At 38.8% G+C, this 27,966-nt stretch overlaps 1 protein-coding gene across 3 annotated transcripts in view; it reads right to left on the bottom strand.

The window, feature by feature from the left end:
* The window catches only part of LOC149239795 (uncharacterized), a 210,514-nt gene extending 184,271 nt beyond the window's left edge, over window positions 1–26,243 (bottom strand). Inside the window, exon 1 of one of the 3 annotated variants that reach the window (XM_089373538.1) lies at window positions 25,973–26,243. The gene's annotated coding sequence lies outside the window, so the exon portion shown is untranslated. The remainder of the gene's footprint in view (window positions 1–25,972) is intronic. The other 2 variants (XM_089373537.1, XM_089373536.1) reach the window with 2 other exon arrangements.
* Window positions 26,244–27,966: the final 1,723 nt, after the last annotated feature.

Here is a 27,966-nt window from a genome sequence, read left to right as displayed (position 1 = left end):
ACATTTGATTATGTGCCACCGGAAACCCCTCATCCGACTACCCCTCTACTAACCCTTTTGCGGCAAGGTTGGTCTCCGTGGTCGATTCCACTCCGCTCTCACCTGATCTTCCGCATATCCCTCATTCCTTGGCTATTCTCGGACTCTCTACCTCACCGTCTGGTTGTTTTGATATCCCCACTGTAAACCCTAATTTCGGCACCCCACATCCTTAGCAGCACGCTATGGGCACTCAAAATCCTCTCCAGGATCACCCTACTACTCCGCGATTTGGAAAAGATAAGAAGTTGAAGTTCGTAAAAGCCTCCCGAAAGCACCTGGAACTCTGCTTCGGTGTTGGAGTGCAAATGGGGGAGGTGGTGGACACCGCCAGTAAGGTCTTGGTTGGAAGAGTCTAAGGGAGAGCATACTCCGCTTCCCGCTTACGCCTATGGGTTATGGAAATATGGGGGCACATCCTCACGGAACTCCCGACTGTAACTACATTGGCTCGGGGTTGGTTTGCACTGAGTTTTCTGAGGGAGGATCAAACCACTTGGGTCCTTTCGCACTATTGGCACATTGAGATGGCCCATGTTCTGCTCAAGCATTGGAGCCCTTTATTTGACCCCGAGCATGAATAGTTGGGAGCAGGTCTGATATGGGTCAGGCTACCTGGCCTTCCCCTTCATTTTTGGTCTGAGGATATATTTGCTCGCATTGGAAATGTGCTTGGTACATTCCTTGACTTCGACAAGTCTTATGAAACATCTGGAAACAAATCCATGGCTCATATACTCGTGTATTTGGATACCAGAGAGGGGCTGGAGGAACAGATTACATTGCATTGGCAAAGATTCACTCGAATCCAACTCCTGGACTATGAAGGCGTGCCTTTCGGGTACAGAATGTGTCACAAGGTGGGTCACCTTTTCAAAGAATGTCTACTTGTTACCTCTATTGTCTCTCCCATCAAAGATTCGACTGTAGCAGCTCCGGATGCACCTCCATCTGCTAAAGGCTCGACTTCTCGATCTAAAGGACCAAATTCCACAGAATGCAGTGCTTCACAGATCCCGGCCTTGACTTCTCCCAAGCCACCCTCCCCACCTATGACGAGATCCCGGGCTGCTACTGCGACTGCTCGCTCATCGGGTACTTCTCCTCTTTACTCTGCATCTTCAGCTATTTCTATTGTTTATGTATTGCACCATCATGTTGCATTTGCATCCATCCCTGGAATTTCATCGTCCCCCCTTTCTTGTCCTTTGGACCTCCACTCTCCAACAATATCCACCACTCTACCCTCCATCCCTGGCTTGGACACTCTTCCCTCTTCGAAGTTTTCCGCCACCTCTGGCCATTCCCACTCATACAACCTCCGCTCTAGGGTATCACATTCCCCTGAACATTCTGGGATTGGGTTGATTTCTCCCCCCAAATCTACCAAGTCCTCCAGAGGTAGGCACTCCTATATCTCCAAGGCTATCATTCAGGTTGGGGTGGATGTGGCTATGGGCAGGCAATCCACGCTTGGCAAGGTTCTTAAAGCATCGAACACCCTCACCCGTCTTCTATCATGAAATGGCTCTCTGCCAATTGTAGGGGTTTGGCGGGCCCTGCCAAAAAATTAACCCTCAAAAGATTACTAGATTTTGAGTCCACTGACATTATTTATATGCAAGAAACCCTCACCAAAGTTGACCAAATCATCCCCCTATTCTACAAGCTCTGAAGCTGGGCTGGACCTTCCATGCACATGATGCCATAGGTATATCTGGAGGCATTGCACTGGGCATCAATTCTCGTTCCATTAAGATTATTTCAACTTGGAGAGGATCAGGGTTCATTAGCATGGATGTCTACTCCTCTAAATTAGGGATGGAGGTTAGAATCATTAATATATACGCTCCTTGTCTCAACCGAGCAGACTTCTGGACTCATTTACTCAATTTATCCCTGGTCAATTCAAACAACCTCATTCTGGGAGGGGATTTGAACTTTTCAATCAGTTTTGGGGAATCCTAGGGAAGTAATGCCCAGCTAGATCCCCTATCAAATACTATGTCCCAACTTTTGGAGCAACACCAATTGATTGACATTCCCATGAACAAGGTACAACCAACTTGGCACAACAGAAGAACGGGAGATGATGCTTTGGCTAGGCGTCAAGATCTATTTCTCATCAAGGAACAACTGGTTCGTGCTCTGACTAATTATCGACAATGGGTGGGATCGAGTGGCATCTCTGATCACTCTCCTATCTATCTAGAACTGTCTGGTCCCTTTGCAAAGCCTAAGGCCCCATTTCAATTCAACTCCACCTAGTTGATGCGTCCTGAATACACCAGGATGGTCACAGATTACTGGCATGCACATCCACCTTCTCGTGGGAGATCCATTTCCAAAGGCTTCTATCAAAACCTTCTCAAGATAAAGAGTTTATCAATTAAATGGTCCAAGGATAAAAGAGACCAGGATGATCAATCCCTCAAGATCATAGAAGACAAGTTGGCCGATCTTCTGGATGAGCAAGGTAGAGGATTCACTTCGGATGAAGCTAAATCCCATCTCACTGATCTAGAGACCCAAAGATCCAAGATTCTAAAAGACTGTGAAGAAACTTGGCGACTTAGGAGTCGGGCTATATGGTTAAAGGCCAGATATGACAATACCAAACTTTTTCATAATTTCCAGCAACACTATTTGGAGAATGCCCACTGAGGATGGTCAATTTGCCTCCTTTCATCATTTGGCCCATCTCGGCAATTCACACTTCCAAAAATTGTTCAAGGCCCCCCCTGGTGCATCCATTGCAAAAATTGTTCGGATAGTTGGGCTTTTCCCTCGTTATGTTGACCAAGAGGACTCTGATGACCTCATCAAACCGGTCACCATGGGTGAACTGGAGAGCACAATTAAATGGTTCAAAAAAGATAAGAGCCCAAGCCCGGATGGGTGGACAATTGAATTTTATATTGCTTTCTTCGACACCATTGGACAGGATCTCCTCAATGTCGTGGAGGAATGCAGACTTACTGGTCGTTTGTACGAGGCTATCAACTCCACTTTTATAGCACTTATCCCCAAAGTGGACTCCCCCAACACTTTCAATGATTTTCGACCCATCTCCCTCTGCAACTACCTCTACAAGATCATTGCCAAGATTATTACCAATCGTCTTAAGCCCATTTTATCAAATCACATCCTGCCTGAGAAATTTGCATTTTTGCATAATCGACAAATCCATGAAGTTGTTGGCACTCCACAGGAGGCCCTCCACTCCATTAAGATGAAGCCATCCTCAAAATCGATCTATCCAAGGCTTTTGATCGGGTTAGGTGGCTATACATTAGAATGATCCTTACTCATTTAGGCTTTCCTTATCCTTCATTACCTGGATCATGAGTTGCATCACAACAGCATCATTCAGTGTTCTCATCAATGGCTCTGCTTCCAACTTCTTTCATGCAGAGTGTGGACTCAAACAAGGCTGCCCACTATCCCCTCTCCTATTTCTCCTAGTAATGGAAGGACTCAGTAGACTTATCCATCAAGCCAAAAGGGAGGGGCATATACATGGTCTGAAGATCACTGAACAATGTACCATTACCCACCTCCTTTTTGTGGATGATGTGCTTATTTTTCGGAATCGTACTATTCGAGATTCCTCTGTTCTCCATGATATTATGATGCTCTTTCAGCTGCTACAGGTATGGAATCAAACAGGATGAAATCCACTATTACCTTCTCAACCTGCTCTCCTTGGGAAATGCAGATAGCTACACAAAAATTTCCTTTCCAAAGTCTACAATTGGATGCAGGGCTCAAATACCTTGGCTTCTGGATTAAACCTCACTGTTACAAAATAGTGGATTGGACATGGATGGTGGCAAAGGTTGAAAAGAGACTCCTCAATTGGAACCATAGGTTCCTATCTAGAGTCGGGCGACTAGTTCTCATCAAATCGGTTTTGGAGGCAACGTCGATGTATTGGATGTCTTTGGCTTGGATCCCCAAAGGTATCCTTTCTCGGATTCAAAAATTATGTTGTAGATTCCTTTGGAATGGTCACAAGGAAGGGAGACCCTTTGCTTGGGTGGGTTGGGGCCACATTGCACTCCCAAAAATGTGGGGGCACTAGGGATTAAAAGACCTACCATCCTTTGCTCATGCTCTTGCAGCTAAGATGGGTTGGCTAATCCTTACCTCTCACAGCCTATGGACAGAGGTGGTGCATTTCAAATATATTTGGCCCTTGTAGATTATGGATTGGATTCGGCTCCCAACATGGCATAAAACAGGTATTTCTTCAATCTAGCGAGTTGTCCTTCATTCATTACCCACCATCAGGAATGATCTTGTATGGCACATTCGAGATGGTCAATCAGTGCGGATTGGCATGGATCCGTGGACAGGTTGTGGTAATATGCACCAGCTTCCACCCGACCTCATACATTTCCTCAAGCACAATGACATTCACAGGCTCGCAAACATTGCTGATATGGAGAATACTACCATTTTCACTCAATCATGGAAATCGGCAGAGTTGTTAGGCATCCCTGATCAGTGGCACCAGACATGGGCTAATTATACAAATGCTCTAATAGAATCACATGTTCGCATCAAGGAGGGTGTTGATGAACTCATCTGGGCACATGTTGGTCATGGTATATATACACCTAAAGAAGGATATCCCATCATCCATGCCACACACACTCCACCTGTGCTTATAGATTGGTGGCGGACTATATGGAAGCTCAAAGCCCCTCCTCGCACCAGACTACTAATGTGGAATATCTTAAGGAACAAAACACCCACTAGGAGCAACCTAATGCAAAGGTCCTTTCACAGCCCTTCCTGGTGCATTTTATGTCAACAGGCAAAGGAAACAAATGATCATCTTTTTATTCACTGCCCCACGGTGATTGACATATGGTCACAAGTTCTCACTTCCCTCTCCATTATTGTTCGATGGCTTGGCAATACTATTGTGGAAGCATGGAATCACTGGAGGGAGGGGACTTCGAACCTAAAACTCCATTGTCTACCCTTGATCATCTGTTAGAACCTATGTTGCAGGGGAGTGCCCCCCCCTCGAACCCGCTCCCAATCCGCGCTCCGCGGGGGAGCGGCTCGGGAGCGCGCTCCCGAACGGGAGCGATTTCGGGAGCGCACTCACGATTAAAAAAATTTCGCTCCCTGCCAATTTAGGAATCGTTGTCAGGAGCGTCGCTTCCGAACCAAAAATTACAGCCCAAGAGGGATCGCTCCCGAATTAAAAAATTTCAATCAGGGAGCGAATCGCGCGGTGCCGGGAGCGATCTGGCGGAAAATATAAAAATAACTAAACAATAAAAAGACAACCAAATAGAAGAAAGAACAATATATTAAAAAAAAAAACAACAAAAACCAAAAAAAACAAAAATAAAAATAAATAAATAAAACAAAACAAAAACAAAAAAAACCACGGACCCGAAAAAAAAAAAAAAAAATCAAATTTAAAATGTTTTAAAAGCCCAATGGGGCTAAAAATATTTCATTATCACTTGAATGAGTTGAGTTAGAGCTGGAGAGCAAGAGCAAAGGAGCGAGGAGAGCGAAGAGCAAGGAGCAAGCCTGCAAAGAGGTAAGTAACTTAGTAATTTAGTTAGTTTAGTTAGTTTAATTTAGTTAGGTAGTAATTTAGTTAGTTTAATCCAGTTCATTTAGTTTATTAATTTTATTTAGTTTAAAAATCATGTATCTAAATTAAATTAATTTGCAGATTCAAAAGCCTACAAATATCAAACACCGTGGACCTGGCTATATTTCTTGGCATTTTCCTCTTCTTGGTCCCTTTTATGGTTATTATGGCGCTGGAGAGTAAGAAACGGAAGCCAAAATGAAGAGGGGGATGAAGAAGCTGGAGAAAGTTGAATTGATGAAAACCCCAATGAGGAGGAGCTCGAGGAGGGTGAACATGACTCTCAAAAATCTAAACAAGACCAAACCCCATTGTGGAAATATGTTAACAGGGCTGAAACAGGGAGAGGGGGTGGAACCACTAAATTTCATTGCCCCCATTGCAACAATGATTACACAGGTTCATACACCCGTGCAAGAAAACACCTCTGCGGGAAAAGGCCATAGGATGGAGACAAACAAATAGGAATCAAAACTTGTCCAGTGGTGTCAGCGGCGGATAGAGCCAAATACATAAGGGCATAGGAGGAAGCCCAATACAAATCAAAAAAATCAAGGGGTTTCTTTGAACCAAGCTCACAACCACAAGCACAAAGAACTCCTTCAGCATCCTCCCAAGGCAATGGATATGGAGGCACGAGGTCATCATCTTTAAGGCGTAGAACCATATCAGATTTCCTTGATGAGGGGTGTAGGAATGATGTGGATTCAAAGGTTTACAGGTTTCTCTATGCATGTGGGATACCATTCAATGTTCTTCGCTCACCTTATTGACACGAAATGGTTTCTGCCATAAATGATGCGCCTAAAGGATACAAGAGCCCTGGGTATGACAAGGCAAGAATCGTTGGACTTGATCATGAAAAAGCAAAAATATCACATTCTTTGAATAGAATGACAAGTGCTTTGACTGACCATGGGATGTCCATTGTATTTGATGGATGGACAAATGTAAAAGGCAAGCCATTGATAAATGTTCTTGCTGTGTCTGTTAGTGGTGCCATCTTTCTAACTGCACATGATTACTCAGACAAGTTCAGGACCGCCATCAACATTGCCGAAGCATTACTTGAAACAATTGACCATATTGGGCCATACCATGTCATCCAAGTCATCACTGATAATGCTGCTAATTGTAAGGCAACGGGAGCAATTATTGAGGATAAATACCCCAACATATTTTGGTCTTGGATGTTTGGTTCACACATTGAGCCTTCTGATGCATGATGTTGTCAAGAACAAAAATGCACAATACCAATGGATTGGTGATTTGTACAAGAAAGGCAAACAAATGATAAAATTTATTACAAATCATAGCAATACCCACGGCCGTTTCCGCAATCACTCGAGATTGGAGTTGTTGAAGATTGCGAAGACCAGATTTGGTAGCTATTACCTCACCTTCAGGCGCCTTTTGAAGGTAAGAGAGTCATTGGCTAGCATGGTATCAAGTCCACATTGGCAGGTATTAAAGGAAAGGGCTACAAATGCAGCTGACAGGGAAGGTTTTGAACTGGTGGAGGAGGCCGCTCTTGATGGTCAGTTTTGGACAAGTGTGAGGCAAGTATTGGATTTCACCAAGCCCATTTATCACACAATTCGATTTGCAGATACAGACAAATCAGTGATTGGCGAGGTGTATGAGAAAATGGATACCATGTTGGGGCAAATAAAAGATATTGTTCATAATAGAGATCCCAACTTGTACAAACTGATTCATGATTGTGTGTGTAAACGGTGGAATAGACTTAATCTTCCACTACATTGCTTGGCGTATATCCTTATGCCAAAATACTACTCTACATCTTGGTTGGGCCAACCTGCACCAGGGGGTGGGATTAGTACCAAACCCCATTTAGATCCAGAGGTAACTAGTGGATATTTGTAAGCATTAGAAAAGTTGATACCTGACAGGGAGGAATGTGCAGTTGTGTGCCTTGAAATAGGCAAATACTTCAGTGGCACTGGTTTGTATGGTAACTTCCATGCAATGGACGACAGAGATAGATTTGATTCTCTCACATGGTGGGAAACATATGGCGGCCACGGACTTTTGCCAAAATTGGCAAAAAAAGTTCTTTCACAGGTTGTAAATACTTCTTCTGCAGAGAGGTGTTGGAGCACCTACAGCTACATACATAATGTGAAAAGAAACAGACTCAATGAAAACCGAGCAGAAAGCTTGGTTTATGTGCACTACAACTTGAGGTTGTTGAGTCATTACTGTGATCGGGCTTATGAGGATCCCACATATAAAATTTGGGACAATCACCCAGAGGATGACAATTTGGAGGATGGCATTGTACATCTTGAAGAACTGGAAGAGGAACTTATAAGGGATGAAGATGAAGCAGCTGCAGCAGCCATGCCACCTCCACCTCCACCATCCAGTAGCAGTGCTCGAGGTCCGAGTCTTGTTCCTTTGCTGTCGCCACCTCCATCTACACCCTCACGTGGAGGGCATGTGCCTTCTAGTTCTGGTCGTCGGTCTGTGCGGGAGACTCCTAGAAGACCACCACAACCTGCTTATACTCTTGGAGACTCTCGTGGCAAGGGCCACATGTAGATTTACAGTTTCCTTATCTTCTCTAGTTTCTATTAGACTTTAGTTTTCATAACTGTTGAGTTTTGAGTCCTTGACTCTTGACTCTTGACTCTTTCATATCATAATGATACTTTTTGTAAACAATATATGACTGTGACAATGAAAATTTGAAGTTTGAAGTTGGCAATTATAACTCATTGGTAATGATTGTGAGTTATGAATATGATGCTTCGTGAAAGACTAAAGTTGTTTCATTTCATTTCATTATTCATGTTTCATTTTATAACATTTCATTTCATGTTAACAGTTAGAAGTTAGGACTTAGAAATATCTAAGATATTACTTCTTGTAATGGTTAAACTTAGCTTGCAAGTACAACTTTGGTGATCAATGATGATAAATGTTATATATTGAATTTTCAATTTTGAAAGCTTGAAGTTGAAACTTTAAGATTGAATTTGATGAATCATGATTCACGAGACTCAATATGTTGCAGTTGTAATATGTATTTTACTAACTTGTGGACATGGTTGATGAAGATTATAATTTCTAGATGATTGATCATTGATGTGATATGGTTCATGGATCAATGATCAATGATCAATCTATGTTTTTTTATGTTTTTTATGTCTAATTCATCATTCTACATGTTTTTGTTGACATATATGTATCAAAAATTAAAAAATATAAATATATATATATATTTTTAAAAAATCGCTCTGGGATTCGCTCCCAAACCAGAAGCTTCTAAAAAGGGTCGCCCCCGCTCCCAAGTAACATAGGCTGGAACATTTGGCTGAATAGGAATGGAATTATCTTCAGAGACAGAGCTGTCTGTTGGCCTGTATCCATTACCTGTATCATTAATGCATATCACGAAATACCAGATGAAGACACCACTCCTTCTATTCGGGCAGTGACCACAAAAGTTATAAATCGCAATATGTCATGGGCCTTTTTTGATGGTGTTGCACAGGAACAAGGATGTGGGGGGGGGGGGGGGGGGGGGGTATTATATTACACCAATCTGAAAACCATGTTTTCCGCATCCAAATGGGTTTGGGGACTGGCACAAATAACTTTGTCGAACTGATCACACTTCGTCACTTACTCCATTTTGCACTTGCACATGAATGCAGACATCTACAGATATTTGGGGATTCAAAAATCATAATTAACTGGTTCAACAATGCATCTGCATGTCATATGCATACACTCATAAATATATTGGATGAAGTTATGTTATTTAAATCCCAATTTGAATATATTTCTTGTCAACATATTTACAGGGAGCGAAATCAAGTTGCCGACCAACTATCCAAGGCAACCACGGTCCAGCCCAGGGGGGATATGGCTCATAAAGGAACAACAGGGTGACGATCACTTCCAATACTATCATCAACCGTACATAGATCAGTTCTACCTGAGGGCCAACAGGCCCTAATTTTGTAGTATATTTTTGCACCTTTTCACAGTCCATGATATATATTTATCTGTGTATAACTTTCTACTGAACAGTCACAGTACACCCTACGATGGGTAATTTTGTAAAAACTATTTTTGATGGCTACGACACAACATATGGCATATGCCGCACAAGCATCTACAACATGTAATTTTCTTTTATCTAATAGAAAATTGAGATTTTTTCCGGCGAAAAAAACCATAAATAGGAGTACGTGGCAATATGAAATAGTTGTAAAATAGTTGAGAATCTCAAAGAACTACTGCAAACTAGATTCGGCCTCAAAATATGTTTGCTGCAACAGTAGACCTGGCCTCTCAAAATGAAATTGCAAATCAATACGTTGCACTTGTGAATTTTGGATGAATTCACCAAGGTCAAAGATGGTTACTCACCCACTCTCGCTGAATCACCCAAGGGTTCCCATCCTGGAGCTACAATTGAAGCTGGGAACTCTTGGTTCTCCAAACCTCTCCAGAAGAAAAATACTCAATTCCAAGATGTCCCAAATGATCTCCTCCTCCTCCTTTTAAAGACTCCATAGATAGATCTCCAAGCCTCTAGAAGCATCTTATTTTATTATTTTATTATTATTCTAGAAACTCCTCCCTTGACTTTATCTTAAGTGACTTTTTAATTTTATTTTATTTCACTTAAGTCACTTTGGCTTTTTTCCTCCAATTAATTATTTTTCCCCTTTTTAATTAAATGACTAATTAAAGTCATTTTAATCTAGGAAAATGGTAAATCATCCACCATACTCTCTCCAGGCAATGGAGGTCACTTCTCAGCATCCCATCCTATAGATCTTCTCATTTCGATTCCAACAAGCTATTACATTGAGTCGTTTCATCAAATGATCCTCCTGAAATGCCACCTCAGTTGTAATTAATTAAGTCAAGCTCAGTAATAACCCTATTTTTTGAAAGTTGTCGAAATGCAACAAAACGAGAGGCAAGTCATGTGGATAATGGAATATGCCAAGCGAATACCATCGGATTCCATAAAAACTCTTCGAAACTCCCCTCAGAACCCTGATGACATAATCCTACTCCCTTGACCTGACCATCCCGTGCCTTGGAAATCCACCCTGGTTGTACTATAGAGGAAAATAAAAATGGGTACATTACACAAGCTACCTTCTTAAATACCCAAAAATTAACTAAATACTCAACCAATACACCTTACCTAGGTTGCTCTTCAAAATATTATAATTTTGCAAGAATGTTAAATTGAATGCTGGTAGTCATTATCAAAAGTACAACACACTAATATGGGAGGTGAATTTCTCTTCTATCATTAATAAGTTAAAATATGTATTAATTTATATAACATACATCGATATGTTCGTTAAGTTTTCATCAAGTCCAAACTTCAACAAAAGCTTAGTGCCCCTACCAACGTCTAAGTTTGATAAGCCTGGTACATTTATGTAGCCTTCCCATTACTCAAAGCAAAGTTCATAACTTCTCTTGAACAAAAAAGGTGTTCCTCCTATACAAAAATCTATATCATACACCAATATAAATTAATAGATATTATCTTACTAGCCCTCAATACATTAGCAATTAATGTTGAAAAATATATCACCATCTTGTGGCACACTACATGTGTACTTGGGGCACTTGCAACCCCTAGGAACCCAACTGAATATGTTCTCTTATCCAAAGAAAGACACATCGTTACCTTAAAGAAGCTTATTTTTTTCTTATGAAAGTGTTCATTAATTATCTTAGATACAATCAAGTGTATGATGTCACTTGGGCTCTAACACAAATCTTATTAAGGTGGAAATGGGATTTACAAATTGAAGGAAAAATTGATCTCATTGAATTTGAAAAGCAAAAACCAATGGATGAGCATAACTCGGATGGCCTATGCAATGTATAACTAATTTTAAAATGTTTGTATTAGATATTGTTGCGTCGAGAGGTGCATTCTACAATCTAGTATGATGGGGGTATGTTGTTGAGAAATCTATAAGGCAATGATTACAGTGATTTCTCTTTACTTGATAACTACTTGTGATGTCTTTTTACTTATTAGCTTTGTTACTTATTATTATAAGTGTGTATCATCAAACAGCTACCAAAAACAAGAAGAACAAGAACACAACATATAGGTTGCAAGCCAGGGCCAAAACCTCTCCGCTTGAGAGGAAAACCCGCAAATCTATTATTTTCCTTATATATTCTTCAATTAACGAATTCCAAGACCTTAAGATTGACCCCAATACCCTCCAAGACCAAGACCAAGACGAACCTCTCTGGATGATGTGTTAACCTTGATCCAGTCAAATCTCTTCCAGTAGCACTTCTTCGACCTCCAACTGTAGAATTTCGGCCTCCACTGCAAATCTGAAATTTCGACCCCCCAGCAATTGTTGTTGCCACACATGTGACCTTCGATCTACCTTCTGAACCTTCCTTTGACATTTGATTGCCTTTCCCTCGCTTCTGGAGCTTAAGGATGACCTTTGGCGACATTCACTTGACCTACTTGCCTTCTTTTCTCCAAGATTGAACTTGTAGATAGAAACCCTAGATACAATGCAGAAACCCTAGTCCTCCTTAGCACATGTGAGAGAGAAATAGCCCAAACAAAAGTTTCCTTAGTCCTCTTCCTTCTTCATCACCTTCTACCTCCTTCACTAGAATGAGTGATGGATGAATGTCTCTCAAGGAGGACGAGTTCCAACCTCTATATAGGATCTTCAAGGTGGACGTGGCTCTTCCTTTTAGGCCACCTTGCCAGCTGCCAGGCTGACTTGGTCTTGGAGGATATCTTGACACTTTTTAAGACAAAAATAAATTTCTTTACAAGTTACAATGTGACTGACGGGGTCTTCAACTTATGACAATGTATCTTTTGACTTCTTGACCTAGGACAAACCCAAGAAGCACTCAATGGGTGCTTGACCTATAAAATAAAAGACCTTGAGCATGAAACCCATGCTACAAAAATAATAATAATAATTTTCTTTCATTTTACACTTTACAAGAATCAAAAGTAAATTTCATCTTTATGAAGACCGAACCTAGTTACACATTTTCCAACACTTCCTCTTAACTAGGGAGGTGTTCATAAATGATACATGGACATTCTCAATCTGAAGAGATCTCATAAGAAGAGTCGAATTTGTAACCTATTTGTTTAGCATCATACCAACCAACATGGTCACACAACAAGGCCTTGACTAACAGCTCTATCTCTCCACAAGATCAAAGCACAATGTTGGCGAGACTAATGATTTATAGACATCGTGATCATTGTCTCTCAAGGTACATACTCCACCCGGGTGTTCACAAAGTATGACCTTCTTTGGGGTATTCTTATCTTGGATAGCCAGTCCTCAAAGAATATCAATCCACGACTACTCTTATCTTGGATGCCCTACCTCATCCTCAAATAGTATCAGATGCCAGATGCTTACCCAATCCTCCATTTTGTCTTCCCGACTGAAGACAAGAATGGTGTGCCTTTCTCTCCCTCTCAACTAGGGAGGATACATCAACCAAACCAAGCTTGTCTCTCAAATACATAGGCTTCTTATTAGGAAGAGCTTTGTCAATATGTCAGCTACTTGCTCATCAGTGGAGATATATTGTAGCTAAAACACACCATCTTGTACTAGCTTCTGAATGTTGTGATACTTGTTGTTGATATGCTTTGTCTCTCCTTGAAACACTGGGTCTTCAGAAAATTGTATACAACTGGTGTTATCACAATGTGTCACTATAGAATTCATTGGTCCTTCAAATAGGTCAAATAGCAGCTTCCTCAACCAGAATGCTTCTTTGCTTACTTCACAAGCTGCAATGTATTTTGCCCCAGCACTACTCAAAGCAATTGTATCTTGCTTTATGCTCATCCATGAGACCATGGAGGATCCTCAACTGAAATGCCCTCTTGTACTGCTCCTTCCATCTTGTTCACTGCCTCCCTAGTCGAAATTTGTATATCCAATCAGGTGGATATCATTCCTTCTATCATACTTCAGGCAGTAGTGGATGGTTCCTCGCAGATATCTCAAAATATGTTTTGCTGCTATCCAAAGATCATGCTTCGGCTCCATTTGGAATTGACTGAGAACATTTACTGCAAAGCATATGTCCGATCGAGGATTCACTAAGTACATCAGTGAGCCAATCAATTGTCTATACTTGGAAGTATCCATCCGACTCAATTCAAAACTCCTTAGCCTATTCAAGTTTGTGATCATCAGAGTTGTCATTGGTTTGCAATCCATCGTGTCAAACCTCTTCAACATCTTGATCACATACTTCCCTTGACCCAGATAAATCTCATCAGATCCTTGCCAGACTTCTAGTCCCAAATAGTAATGCATCAATCCTAGATCTTTCACGTAAAATTTTGTTGCTAGTTGCTTCTTATATTCTTCAATTTGACCTTCTACACCTGTCAAGAGAAGCTCGTCTACATAGAGAAGAATGATTACTAGTTCACCCTTCACAACCTTAATATAAAGGTTTGGATCAGCAAAACTCTTTGGGAAGCCTAATCTCTGAACATATGCATCCATCCTAGCATACCATGCCCTTGGTGCTTGTTTGAGGCCATATAATGCCTTCTTCAATCTACAAGCATATGCCTTTTTGTCTTTAACTCCAAATCCCAAGGGTTGTTCTATATAGACTTCCTCATCAATTGTGCCAATCAAAAATGCAAGCTTGACATCCATTTGGTGGATGTTCCATCCCATCAATGCTGCCAAAGAGAACAACAAACGCATCGATGTATACCTTGTTGTCAGAGCAAATGTTTCTTCATAGTTGATGCCTTCAATTTTGAGCGAAACCCATAGCCACAAATCTTGCATTATACTTGTCAATACTTCCATCTGTTGCATGTTTGATCTTATAGATCCATTTGCAAGTTACCACAGATTTGTCTTCGGCCTAAGCATGATCTCCCAAACTCCATTCTTCATTATCGATCGATATTCTTCATTCATAGCATTCTTCCATTTTTAGATGATTGACAGCTTCTTCAAAAGTGGATGGCTCTGCTTCTATTAGTTTTGTCATGTAGGTTGCATACCCACAATATCGTTTGGGCTTCTTGCTTTCCCTGAATGTGCCCTGAGTTGCTCCATGACCTTCTACATCAAGTAGGGTTGACTTCAACCAATTAGGTCTCTTTCTTGATTCGGGGATGACCACAGGTTAAATAAGTTCACTGCGACCTTCATCTTCATGTTGAGATTCTTCTCCTTCCCTGTCAACTTCTTCAAATACTAGAAGTTCTTCATCATAAGAGTCCATAGTAAGTTCCTTTGATTTATTGAATGTAATACTTTCATCAAATATGACATATCGACTGACTTCTATACGGTGTCCTTTTATGTAGATTTTATAAGGCTTAGAGGAGTTGTTGTAGCCAACAAAAGTTCCTCTCATTCCTAATGGATCCAGCTTCTTTCTTTTGTCCTTCGGTATATGAATATATACATGACAACCAAAGATTCGGAGATGATCTACAATTGGTTTCTTCCCAGTGAATACTTCTTCTGGAGTTTTGTTATTTAGTGACCTGTGGGGACTTCGATTTTGAATATATACAGCTGTCTTAGTGGCTTCTCCCCACAGAAATTTTGGTAGATCTTGATCATGCAACATTGCTTTTACACTTTCTTCAATGGATCAGTTCTTTCATTCTGCAACTCCATTTTGTTCGGGATTGTATGGGACTATCAGCTCCCTCTTAATCCCAGACTCCTTATAGAAAGCTATAATTTCCTTGGATGTATACTCTCCTCCATTATCGGACCTTAGTATCTCGATTTTTCTTTTTGTAAGGTTCTCAACTTCAGCTTTGAATTCTTGAAATTTTGTAAATACTTTGTCCTTGGATTTCATCAAGTAAACTCAAGTTTTCCTTGAATGATCATCCATAAATGTGACATAATATAGATGACCTCCAAGTGATTTAGGAGTCATAAGACCACAGAGATCGAAATGAATAAGATGTAAGATTTCTTTTAACCGTGAAGCACTGCTTCCAAATGGTGTCTTGATATTCTTACCCAATGCACATCCTTTGTACACTCCTTCATGATCTTCTTTCAATTTGGGGATTCCTTCTACTATAGAACTTAGAGTTGGAAGGATTTTGAAATGAAGATGGCCAAATCTTCTATGCCAGAGTTCACATGGTTTGATTTCAATGTGAACCAAAGCTTGTGCAAGAGGAGATATCAACTTGTAAAGTCTTCCTTCACGAAGACCAATTAATCTAGCATTCTCTATGCTTGAGTTCTTACTCCATACTACAACTCTTCTATCAATGAAAGCTACTCTATCACCCTTATCTTCTAAACTAGAAATAGAAAGTAAGTTCTTATGCAAACTTGGAACAAATAGGATGTTGTTGAGATGAATGTTGCTTCCATTTTCCAGCTCTATAGAGGTTGATCCAATTCCTCTTATAGGATAGCTCTTATTATCTCCAAGTTCCACTGAGTAAGAAGATTTTCCCTTTGATAATGTCTTTAGTTGTTTGTGATGACCAGTCATGTGTTTAGATGCACCACTATCGATTACCCAAATGTTCTTGTCTTGGAATGCTGCAGTGAATGTTGAGAAGAGTCCTTCATCATTTATCTTGGTTACTTCCTTCTTTGCAGTGAATAGAAGATTCCATGTTTTCTTGATGCCTTTCTTGAGATGTCTTGCTACCTTTGAACACTTCTTGAAGAGCTTCCTCAATGTAGTAGAGATCTTCATAATGCCCTTAGCCAACCTTAGCTTTGATACCATGTTGAGAAATCTATAGGGCAATGATTACAATGATTTCTCTTTACTTGATAACCGCTTGTGATGTTTTTTTACTTATTAGCTTTGTTATTGATTATTATATGTGTGAATCATCAAATAGCTATCAAAAACAAGAAGAACAAGAACACAAAATATAGGTTGCAAGTCAGGGCCAAAACCTCTTCTTTTCCTTATAGATTCTTCAATTGACGAATTCCAATACCTTAAGGTTGACCCCAACACGCTCCAAGACCAAGATCGACCTCTCTTGATGATGTGCTAACTTTGATCCAGTCAAATCTCTTCCAGTAGCATTTCTTCAACTTCCAACTGCAAAATTTCGACTTCCACTGCAGATCTGAAATTTGCCCCCCCCCCCCCCCAAGCAATTGTTGTTGCCACACGTGTGAGCTTTGATCTACCTTATGAGACTTTAACTTTTGCTTGCCTTTCCCTCACTTCTAGAGCTTGAGGATGACCCTTGGTGACCTTCGCTTGACCTACTTGCCTTCTTTTCTCCAAGATCGAACTTGTAGATAGAAACCCTAGATCTGTTGCAAAAACCCTAGTCCTCCTTAGCACATGTGAGATAGAAATACCCCAAACAAAAGTTTCCTTCATCCTCTTCCTTCTTTGTTGCCTTCTTCTACCTCCTCCTTCACTAGAATGAGTGATGGGTGAATGTCTCTCAAGGAGGACGAGTATCTACCTATATATAGGCTCTTCAAGGTGGACATGGCTCTTCCTTTTAGGCCGACTTGGTCTTGGAGGGTATCAGGACACTTTAACACAAAATAATTTTCTTTACAAGTTACAATGTGCCCGATGGGGTCTTCAACTTATGACAATGACTCTTTTGACTTCTTGACCTAGGACAAACCTTAGAAGCACTCAATGGGTGCTTGACTGAGCATGAAACCCCTGCTCCAAAAATAATAATAATAATTTTCTTTCATTTTACACTTTACAAGAATCAAAAGTACATTTCATCTTTATGAAGACCAAACCTAGTTACACATTTTTCAACATGTGTAAGTATGTCACATCTCCAATAAAATAATAATCAAAATAAAAATAAAATTAATGTCTACCCAAAATAAAAATGGAAATAACCATATCGATAAATAAAACTACAATACAATTCAACACAAAGAATTGAAAATTCGGCTCCAAAATCTTTTAATATTTCTTTTAAATATATGTAAAATGAATCTTTAAAAGGAAAAACCTTATCCTATGGATATATTAAAATCTTTAAAGACATAAATATTTCCACATCAAAGTTGTAACATTTGAAATATTAATTTGATGTAATTTTGTTATAAATTTTGTTATCATACCATGTAAAAAACATCATTAAATATAATATTATTATTATTATTATTAAATATAATATTAATATTAATATTATAATATTAATGTTATTAGATTTAATAATTTTGGATTAACAATTTGAGGAAAGGTTTGAATCTCGAGGGATTTGGTCCCTCTTGGCGCATGATAGATCCAAATTTAGATGGATCTAGACTAGTTATATCTAGATTCTTGGCTTCAAACATATAATCTAATCTAATTGCATGGGATACACGAATCAGTTTAAGCAAAAAGTCATAAAACCTCAACAATGAATGACAAATTTGTTCATAATAACCCTTGAGATCTGATAGAGAGATTTGTGCAACTAGAAGTATGTAGATATAAATTGTAATGTGAACCTCCTCGTGGTGGCCCTAAATAGCAAGCTTGGGTTGATTAGATGGGGCAAATATTCCAACTCAAAGGTCAAATTGGAGGGAAAAAGTGAGAGATCAAGAACATCCTGAGAAGGATTCAAGGAAAGAATCCAACAAGGAAAAGCCAAGTTCAAGTGTCATCAACCATTCACAATCCCTCTTCAAAATGGAATCAAAGGTGAACATTAAGCTATATTAAGGTGAGATCATCGCTTTAAAATTAAATCACTAGGTACAACAACTAGAAGTTTACTTTAGCATTCACCACATAAATGAGAATCAGTGAATATCATTTGCCAAATTTAGGTTAGAAGGTTATGCCCTAAATTCTAATTTGGCTAAAAATCCATACAGAGACAGTTAGGCTAGAGGGTGATCCCACAATAACTATGCGGGAGGGCTTTAGGACCCTCATAAAGCCCTAACTCTACCCCTATCGAGTATGTAGAGGGCCAACAGATACGATGGCATTATTTCAAGCAAAGGAATGGGCAGAGTGTAAAGGAATACACCACAAAATTAAAGAAAATGGCTAAGGCCATCATGTTGAGATCTATCCAAAGAGCCCACAAGTACTCCTTAAGTATCTAGGGGGTCTACACAACCATCTACAAAAATAGGTGATGTTGTTCAAGCCAAGAACAATGGATGACGCCTCTGTACAAGCATAGTACCTAGAAAACATAGGCCAAAAGAAAGGACAATCAAGTAGTTCGAAACAAAAAGGTCAACAAGAAGATTCCAAAGAAGGGAAGAAGAAATCGAAAGGGGTAAAGAACAAGAAGACAACCACTGCACATTAGTGCAAGGACCCTAGCAATCATTGTAATCAATGCAATATAGGTGGCCACACAAAGGAGAAGTGTTTGAAATTGCATCCACAGTTGAACTCAAAGAACCAGAAGGATAGAAAGAAGAAGAATCTTATGACCAAAGATTTGAGCGATCTGGTCGAAAACAACTCCAACATGGACAAGAAGATTATGTGTACCTCAATGTAGAAGATTAATCTAAGCAACCCTCATCATCAGGAACAGACAGAGATGACCAAGCTCTTCCACATCAAGATATAGGTTAAGAAGACCAAGATAAATTCCGTATTAGACTCAAGTTCATAGGCTAATCTCACAACAAAGAATATGTTCAACAAACTTGGATTGGAGGTTCAAGATCATCCTAGCCCATATCCATTGGGATGAGTAAATAAGGATCTCGAAATTAAGGTAACAAAACAATGCAAGATAAATTTTGTTGTAAGTGTTGATTTTACTGATTAAGTAGAATTGGATGAAGTTCCACTTGATGTAAGTGAATTTGGTGTTTACCAGTTCCCATATGTACATGTAGAGGACCAACTGATATCACCTCATCAAGGATGGGAAATTATTCATCATTAATGCACACAAAATCAAGTCCAAGATTTGACTAATAAGTGCCAAACAAGCCAAGAAATTGATCAATTCTACCAAGAAATATGTTCTATTATTTTTAAGAGAAAACCAATGTGGTGAGGAGTCAATAAAGGCAAAGGAATCCCAAGAGGGGTGTACTGAAAAACAAATATATCAGCTATAAGGGTTACTATTAGCATACAAGGGAGTGTTCGAAGAGCCTAAAGGGATACCACCCAAGAGGGAAGTGGCGCATGAAATCCAAACTTTGTTGGATTCTCCATTGCCAAATATTGTACAAACAGCTTGTTCTAAAAGCAAGAGAAGTGAAGAAGCAATTGCAAGAGCTGCTAGATGAGGGTGTGATTCAACCAAGTACTTCAACTTGTGGGTCACTCGTCATAATTGTGCCAAAGAAAGATGGGACTTAGCAAATGTACATCAATTACAAAGCATTAAACAAGCTTACACTCAAGAACAGGTACCCCTCACCCGAGATTGATGATCTGTTAAATTAGTTGCAACAAGTGAAATATTCCACCAAGTTGGTTTTAAAATCAGAGCATCAAATTGAGTCAAAGAATAAGACACCTAGAAGGTCACCTTCAAACAAGGTTTGTATGAGTGGTTAATAATACTATTTGGTCTATGCAATGCACCAACTACATTCATGATTGGATTATATGTTGGTTTAAAATATTACTTAGGAGGAGTACATCTCACACTTGATGTAGGTGCTAAAGACTTTGAAAAAGCACGAACTATTGGAAAATCTCAGGAAATGTAAGTTTGCACAACAGTCATTGGTGTTTTTAAGTTATACAATTGGTGGAGGGGAGTTGAAGATAGATCCTGCCCATATAAGGCCATTATGAAGTGGCCAATGCCTACAAATGTCTCTAAAGTTAGGATTTTACTGGGGCAACACAGTACCTAAGGAGATTCATCGCTTCATTTTTAACAGTAGTAGCACCACTCCACATTATAACAAGTGGCAAGACTTTCTAGTGGAGGAAGGGTCAACAAAAGGCCTTTAAAGAGTTGAAAAAGAAAACCAATCAAGAATTAATCTTCACATCACCAAACTTACAGTATCTTTCCAGTGGAGAAAGTGTCAACAAAAGGCCCTATCTAATGGGAAAGAAAACAGTTATCCACATAAATCACTAGCCACTAAAGTACCTGCAAGCCCATAGTAAGCTAGAATTACCTAAACACTACAAGTGGACAGGGCTCCTACAATAATGTCATTTAGTCATCAAGTCAAACAAGGGCAGCACAAACAAGTCGGCCAACATCCTTTCAAGGCCACACACATCAAAAATTACAACATTGGAAACTCTTATGTACATGGAGCCTTTCATCCATGAAGCACACAAAGAGGCATATATAGATGACAAGGACTTTAAGGAGGTGTTTCAGAAATTACAGAGCCAAGGTCATGCAGACCATGGTGACACCAGAATTGACTATTATCTCCATAATGGTTCACTCTATAAGCTAGACAGGCCTTTTGTTCCTAAAGTGCACAACTGTAGCTAATGAGAGAGGCTCACACCTCCAAGGTTGCAGGGCATTTTGATGTAGGGAAGACAGTGACCAACTTACAAAGGTATGTGTATTGAACCAAAATACAAGATCTAGCAAGGTTCATTACAGAATGTATGCTTTGTTGTACAAGTAAGCCTAGGAACAAGAAATAGGGAATATATCATCCCTAAATTGTACCCACTAGTCCTTGGGAAAGCATTTCCACGGAAATTGTGGGAGGTTCACCAACCACCAAGAAGGGGCGTGACTACCAATCCATGATAGTTGATAGGTTCAACAATATGTGTGTTCTCATGCCCTTTAAAAAGACCATCAAAAGGCAAAAAGCAGTAAACTTGTTCTTTGAACAAGTTTGGGTGCACTTTGGGATGCCAAGGAGCATTATTTTAGACAAAGACACTAGATTTCTAAATGATTTTTGGACTACACTATGGGAGGAGATGGGCACAAAGTTGAAGAGGTCTACAACATTCCACCCACAAACGAAAGGGCAAACAGAAGTAATCAACATGACTTTGGTGCAACTTTTGAGGGGTTACAATCAAATGCATCTAAAGACCTAGGATGAAAATTTGGTCTAAGCAATCCACTATTCACTTCGTAAGTCCACATTTAAAACTTGTTTTGGATATTTTCCACCTTGGCCTTTCGATAATGTATGTGGACTACAAGGAGTGAGGGAGAACCCCACAATGGATGCTTTGAGAGTCGAAAAATGTGTTAAGAAGACTAGGCAAAACAGTTTCAAGTACAAGAGAGGTTGAAGATGTAATGGGAAAAATACAAGGCCATGCATAATCAACATAGAACAAAGAAGTCAATTAGAGTGGGAGACAAAGTATGGCTACAATTGAAGGAGGTGAGGTTACAGGGTTCTGGTATGAAAATCAAGGCTTTACAATATGGTCCTTTCAAGATATTGGAAAAGGTGGAAAATAATCCCTACAAACCCAACCTACCCCCATACATGCACATTTACTTAGTGGTGAATGTCGAAAATCTCAAATTCTATGAGTCGGCCAGGCTAGATTAGGAAGAGGAGCAACTTCTACCTTCCATAGAGGATTTAGCTTCAAATACCCATGCAAAGGTAGCAGCAGAGTATACAATTTTGCAAAAGAGGTACACAACTACAAGACATAAGCACTATGACCTTTGGCAAATTGGGTTAAAAGGACAACTTCCAGAAAATGCTGAATGGTACTCCACGGAGAAGGTGACAAAACTCTTCACCTCATTCAATAAAAACATTTGGGGCCAAAAATCCTCCCAAATGAGGAAGTATGATTTGAATTGGATCATTATATTATTTGTCATCTATCTTGATGCTTTCAAAGTGAAAAAAGTGGAGGAATGAACTTGCAAGAGTAGTATTATTGGTAGGACCCAATATGGAGAATTGGGGTTTGAAACCTTTTGTGGCCATTTTGAAGTCTTGAATGATGTTTTTTGGAGATAAAGCTTTCCCAGTTTGAGCACTGAGCATCGTGATGTTATTCTACACTCAAAAGATATTTCCAACAATGAAAGAATATTGTCAATCAAAGTTCAAATGCAAAAGTTATGGTTACCACAATTTGCCCTATCATGATTGACCCCCGTGGTTCAAGAGGATGCCACATTAGCCCTTGTTACTCATGACAAAGGGTCTAGCCATGTGTAGACTATGAAGAAGACTTTAGAAGGATCAAAGACATAACTCTAGTTGATAGTTGGAATCAAACCTGACCACTAGTTGCCTATCAAGATATGTTATAACTGGGCCACTAAGAGGAAAAAGGGTTATGTTCATTTCAATTGTATGTTGTTCAATAGTAGAGTAGAACAACCTGGGAGTGGGAGTAAGGAATCATAACAAAGGGGGTTTAGTGTCTGTGGCGACATATCAAGCCACGAGTCTTAGGAAACTCCACAAAGAATACCTTCTCCTTTGTACTTGCATTACTTCCATTCCAAAGAAAGAGAGAGCATAGCAGCGTCACCTTTCAACTAGGTTTTCTCCCATAAGAGTTACCCAAAACATATATTTTGTTCATTGTGGTCAGTGTGTTATTGTATTTGATTGTTCTCTATTTTTCGTATTTTATCACTTACATGTATAAGTAGAAAACAATAATTAAAAAAATTGGAATCTAAAGAAATGAATCTTCGTAGTATAGGTTTCAATCTATGTTTATCAAATATGTTGTGACAAACTGTCCAATAAAATATCCACGACAATTTATAACTCAACAAATTGCATGTTAATGCCAATTTGCTTACAATTATAAAGATATTTGCATGGTGGTATCATCAGATGCTAAAAGTTGTACTGGTTGAGTAAATAATGAGCTTTGATGCCAACTTAAAATGACCTTTAATAAGGACCAATCACTACCCCAAAGACCTGGCCAAGACCTTCTTAGGTTGACCAAGTCCTTAATTAAGCTCAAAACCTTTCACTTCTAACAAGGGAAAAACCTCACCAATTTTTAGGACCAACCTTTGTAATGAGATAATTGAACAGCAAAAAATAAGGCCTTCTAATTCCAATGAAGGTTGCAGGACTTTCTCCATAGAATGCACAAACTATTAACCATAGAAAACAAGATTCTCTCCTATAAATTCACACTAAGTAAAAAGATATTGTACTAAAGCATACACTTAAAATAAATGGCAAACATGATGTAACAAAATCATGCTGCTATGTCTTAGTTGGTTGTGTTGTACCCAAAACCTTTTCGAAGGGTGAGAAGAGTTATATTGTAAAACAATATCCCATCATGGGGATGTCTAATGAATCATGTAAACTTCGAGACTTGCACCACAAAGCTACCTTTTTCAGATCGGCAAAGAATATGTGAAAAGAAATCACATCAACTCAATGACTTGCACCCCAAAGCCAACATCCAGATTGGCAAAACCTATGGTGTATGTAATGCTTTTGAGAAGCAGCATGAGAAATACGGGAAGCAGTTAGGGTGAACATTTGCTAGCATTGAATCTTAGATGAATAACATTGAATTTAATTCTTGAGGAAACATACTCGTATCTATAAATGGACTCCCGGAATTGAAGTAATCAATTTTGCTGGCTTTGTATCAGAGTTATCAAATTTCACTCAAGGAGACCTAAAAACTCCGATAATTGCTTATAGTGCAGTTCAATCAAATTATTCAGTTCCAACCAAATCGGCTCGGTCAGTGAACCAGCAAAAATTAAGATCGCCACAGACCAAGTGATCATAATCATAATCGTATCTAGCTATTAAGTTATTAACTGACTCAATGATGTCAGCTCACTTCACTGCTCTGTCGCATCATAATCGTATCCAACTATTAATGGACTCAATGTTGTCAGCTCACTTCCCTGCTCTGTTGCATATACCAACATTCGAAAGTCATATTATCCTTCTGTCACTTAGGCTTTAAAGTCAAGTCATTAGCTAAAAATAAGCACGAAACAGACATACTACTGAATCTGCTTAAATGAAGAGGAAGGCAGGTAATGAACGTTTCACAGCCTAGAGCTACTGCCTGCCATCAAAACTTTATGCAATTCAAATGCTAAAAAAGGTAGACATCGTGTCGCATGTTCATAATCTGCCAGAAACAGAAAAAGTTGCCTTCAGCCTAACTGTGTTGCTCTGCTTGACACTTCTCAACGTTGACTGAATTTTAATACCTAAAAAGAAACGGGAACCATAACTCCAACAACAGGGTCCCGCTGGTGTACTTTGAATGCATGACGCTAAAAATGCCGGCTAATATTAAAGAAACAGGGTCCGGGTGAAGCGTTTGTTGCTTTACATGTAACATAATTATCGTAGCAATCATAACTGATCAACTAACAATACAATTTCCAAGATTTCCACGTGCTGCAACCTTCATATTCCACTACTTCCACCTTATAAATCGCAAATGGGCACATCATGGTGGCGTAAATAATCAATGGACCTTTATTTCTCATTTGAATCCTGGGATCTCAACAGATGAACATATATAGTCCCAGGTTTTATTATTCAATTTTTTCCCATTTTTTTCGAGTTAGATTTTTCCCATTCGAAAATTTTCTGGATCGTTCTGAGTTCCAACTTAGCAATTATGGTTGATACAAATAAGCCGGCGTTTTGGTATAGCAGATAAGAGAGCGTCGAAGTCCCGCAGATATAACCGCGACCGGATCAAAGATTTAGGTTTTGACCAGGTTAAAGTTCAAATATGGTCCGATTTATTTTGCCTTATACGAACACATGCAAACACAGGCGTCAGTAGTTTGCCTTGCAAAATGCTTGCTGCTCGTGGGTGTCGTTACGATCCATCGTCGTCCCGGTATTTCAAGAATATCTCTGCGAAGCAAGCTCCGTAAAAGTGCATGCTAAAATTCGCCACGATAGCATGCATTGAATTAATTACAGCAATAGGTATTGTTGTTCACATGAATTTGGCCCGAGAGCTTCTAAGATGCTTCTCTGTCCTAGTAAAAATCAAAAACGTATTTCAACGTCTGAGACTATCGACTTTAGGTTTAAAGTCGAGTTCATTTCTCGGCCCTGGACTATTAATTTTACCAGCATGGATAGACAAGCTAGCGTGTTATTATGCTCGTGCCCAAATAAGAAATTAAAAACCCTCGACGGCACGCAGAGCACGGAAATCAGTGTTTTCAGAAAGATTCAACCTCTAGAGCAGTGACTTGTCTTAAACCTATGAAATCACAATTTTGAAAGTATAATCCCGCGCCAAAATTGTGACTAAAGCCGAGAAAAAAAACGGCGATCTCAATTTTGCGATGAAAACTAAAGAGATCAAATTTAAATTTTATATTAGAAAGAATTTAGAGTAAAGGAGGATGTCGTTGTTACTTACAATTTGAGCATGGCTGAATGCTGGGAAATACTGTTCGTGATCGAGCTGCGGCCACTCAAAACCCTAGTGCTTCTGCTGGAAACAATAAAACCCTCGTGCACTGTGTATTTTCCTGAATCCTTTGATTCAAGCGTTGGATAAACCGTGAAAACACCGTAATCTGTGTTTAACCGCCTTTTGGGCTTCGATTTTATTTGTGTGGCCCCAATTTAACAGGGCGGGAGTTCGAATTCAGTCCCACCCTTCGCACGTGTCATGCAAACTCAAGTTTTCAACAACATAGTCCGCATGCCTGATTTTTTTCATCTTGGTTTTTAATAATTGTCGGGACCTTCGCGGCCGGAACGTATTTTCACATTAAAATATAATTTTATATTTTTTTTTGAAAATAAAGTTATGTTTTTATGTAGATCGTGGCACACAATTAATGGATGTGATTTCATTAAATTACATTGCAAAGAAGCTTTAGTAAGTAATATTGCTTTACATTATTATTCGATAAGAAATCTTCAAATTTGGCCTTTCATGGTTTTTTTACATCGGAAAAAAATCTTATCTACTGATATAAAGAATATATGCATGGCTTGCCCTTTCACTTTCACTCGTGTGTAATATTACGTTGATGCCCATCAAAATAATAATGATGGTGCTTTTTTAAACAAAAATTTGGCTTTTAATATTAGGTTGATGTTGTAACAGTGTAAATGGTGCTTTATAAATAAGTAAATCAAAAAATAATTAAAATAATAGAGAGCTCGTATGATATAGAAAAAAATAAAATAATATAGAGCTAGGTATAATATAGAGCTAGGTAGGATATAGTGTAGTTTTGGTAAATTTTAAAAATTAGGAATGCTTTTTTAAATAAAAGAAAATTATAATATATAGTTTGGTATAAAGGGATTTTGTAGTGGTGTAAATGTTTTATTTGCAAATATATGTAGATTCAATTAAAAAATAATAAAAAGTTGAAAGCAATATAGAAGTCAGTATAGAGAAGAAGTTGCAATGTCTTGTAAAAATTTAAATGTTGGCTCAATTAATGACTACCTTAGATCTATTTTGATTCTGGAGATGTTAAGAGGGATCAAATCTTTTTTCACTCGAAAAGATATTTGCATCTCAATAGATTTGATCCTTCTCGCGTTTAGTAGATCCATAATTAATATAAATCTAGTATGGAGAAGAAGTTGCAATGTCTTGTAAAAATTTAAATGTTGGCTTGATTAATGATCAACTTAGATTTATCTTAATTCTAGAGATGCCAAGAGGGATCAAATCTCTTTTCACTCGAAAAGATATTTGCATCTCAATAGATTTGATCTCTCGCCTTTAGTATATCCATAATTGAGAATTGAGATATGTTGGCTCGATCTATCTTAATTATGGAGATGCCAAGAGGGATCAAATCTCTTTTCACTACAAAAGATATTGCATCTCAATAGATTTGATCTCTCTCGCGTTTAGTACATCCATAATTAAGATATGTTGGCTCGATTAATGACCAGCTTAGAGGGATCAAATCTCTTTTCACTCAAAAAGATATTTGCATCTCAATAGATTATCCATAATTAAGATAAATCTAGTATGGAGAAGAAGTTGCAATGTCTTGTAAAAATTTAAATGTTGGCTCGATAAATGACCAGCTTAGATCTATCTTAATTCTGGAGATGCTAAGAGGGATCAAATCTACTTTCACTCGAAAAAATATTTGCATCTCAATAAATCTGATCTCTCGCATTTAGTAGATCCATAATTAAGATAAATCTAAATTAGTTATATATATATATATATATATATATATATATATATATATATATATATATATATATATATATATACTAATTTTATGTAATTTGACCAAGTCAAAATGTTCTATTGATAATTATCATTATTAATTAATTTATTTTTTTATTTTCATCGAGTTAAAAAGTTTACACGACATTACGACATCTCCAGATACTAGGTTGAAGAGTAACTTCTCTAGGCAATTA

The sequence above is a fragment of the Pinus tabuliformis genome, chromosome 8 (assembly GCF_031772625.1).
Source record: "Pinus tabuliformis cultivar Carrire ecotype Pingquan chromosome 8, CPIR1, whole genome shotgun sequence".
In the NCBI taxonomy this organism is placed as follows: Eukaryota; Viridiplantae; Streptophyta; class Pinopsida; order Pinales; family Pinaceae; genus Pinus; species Pinus tabuliformis.
This window is presented reverse-complemented; position numbering and strand designations above follow the sequence as displayed.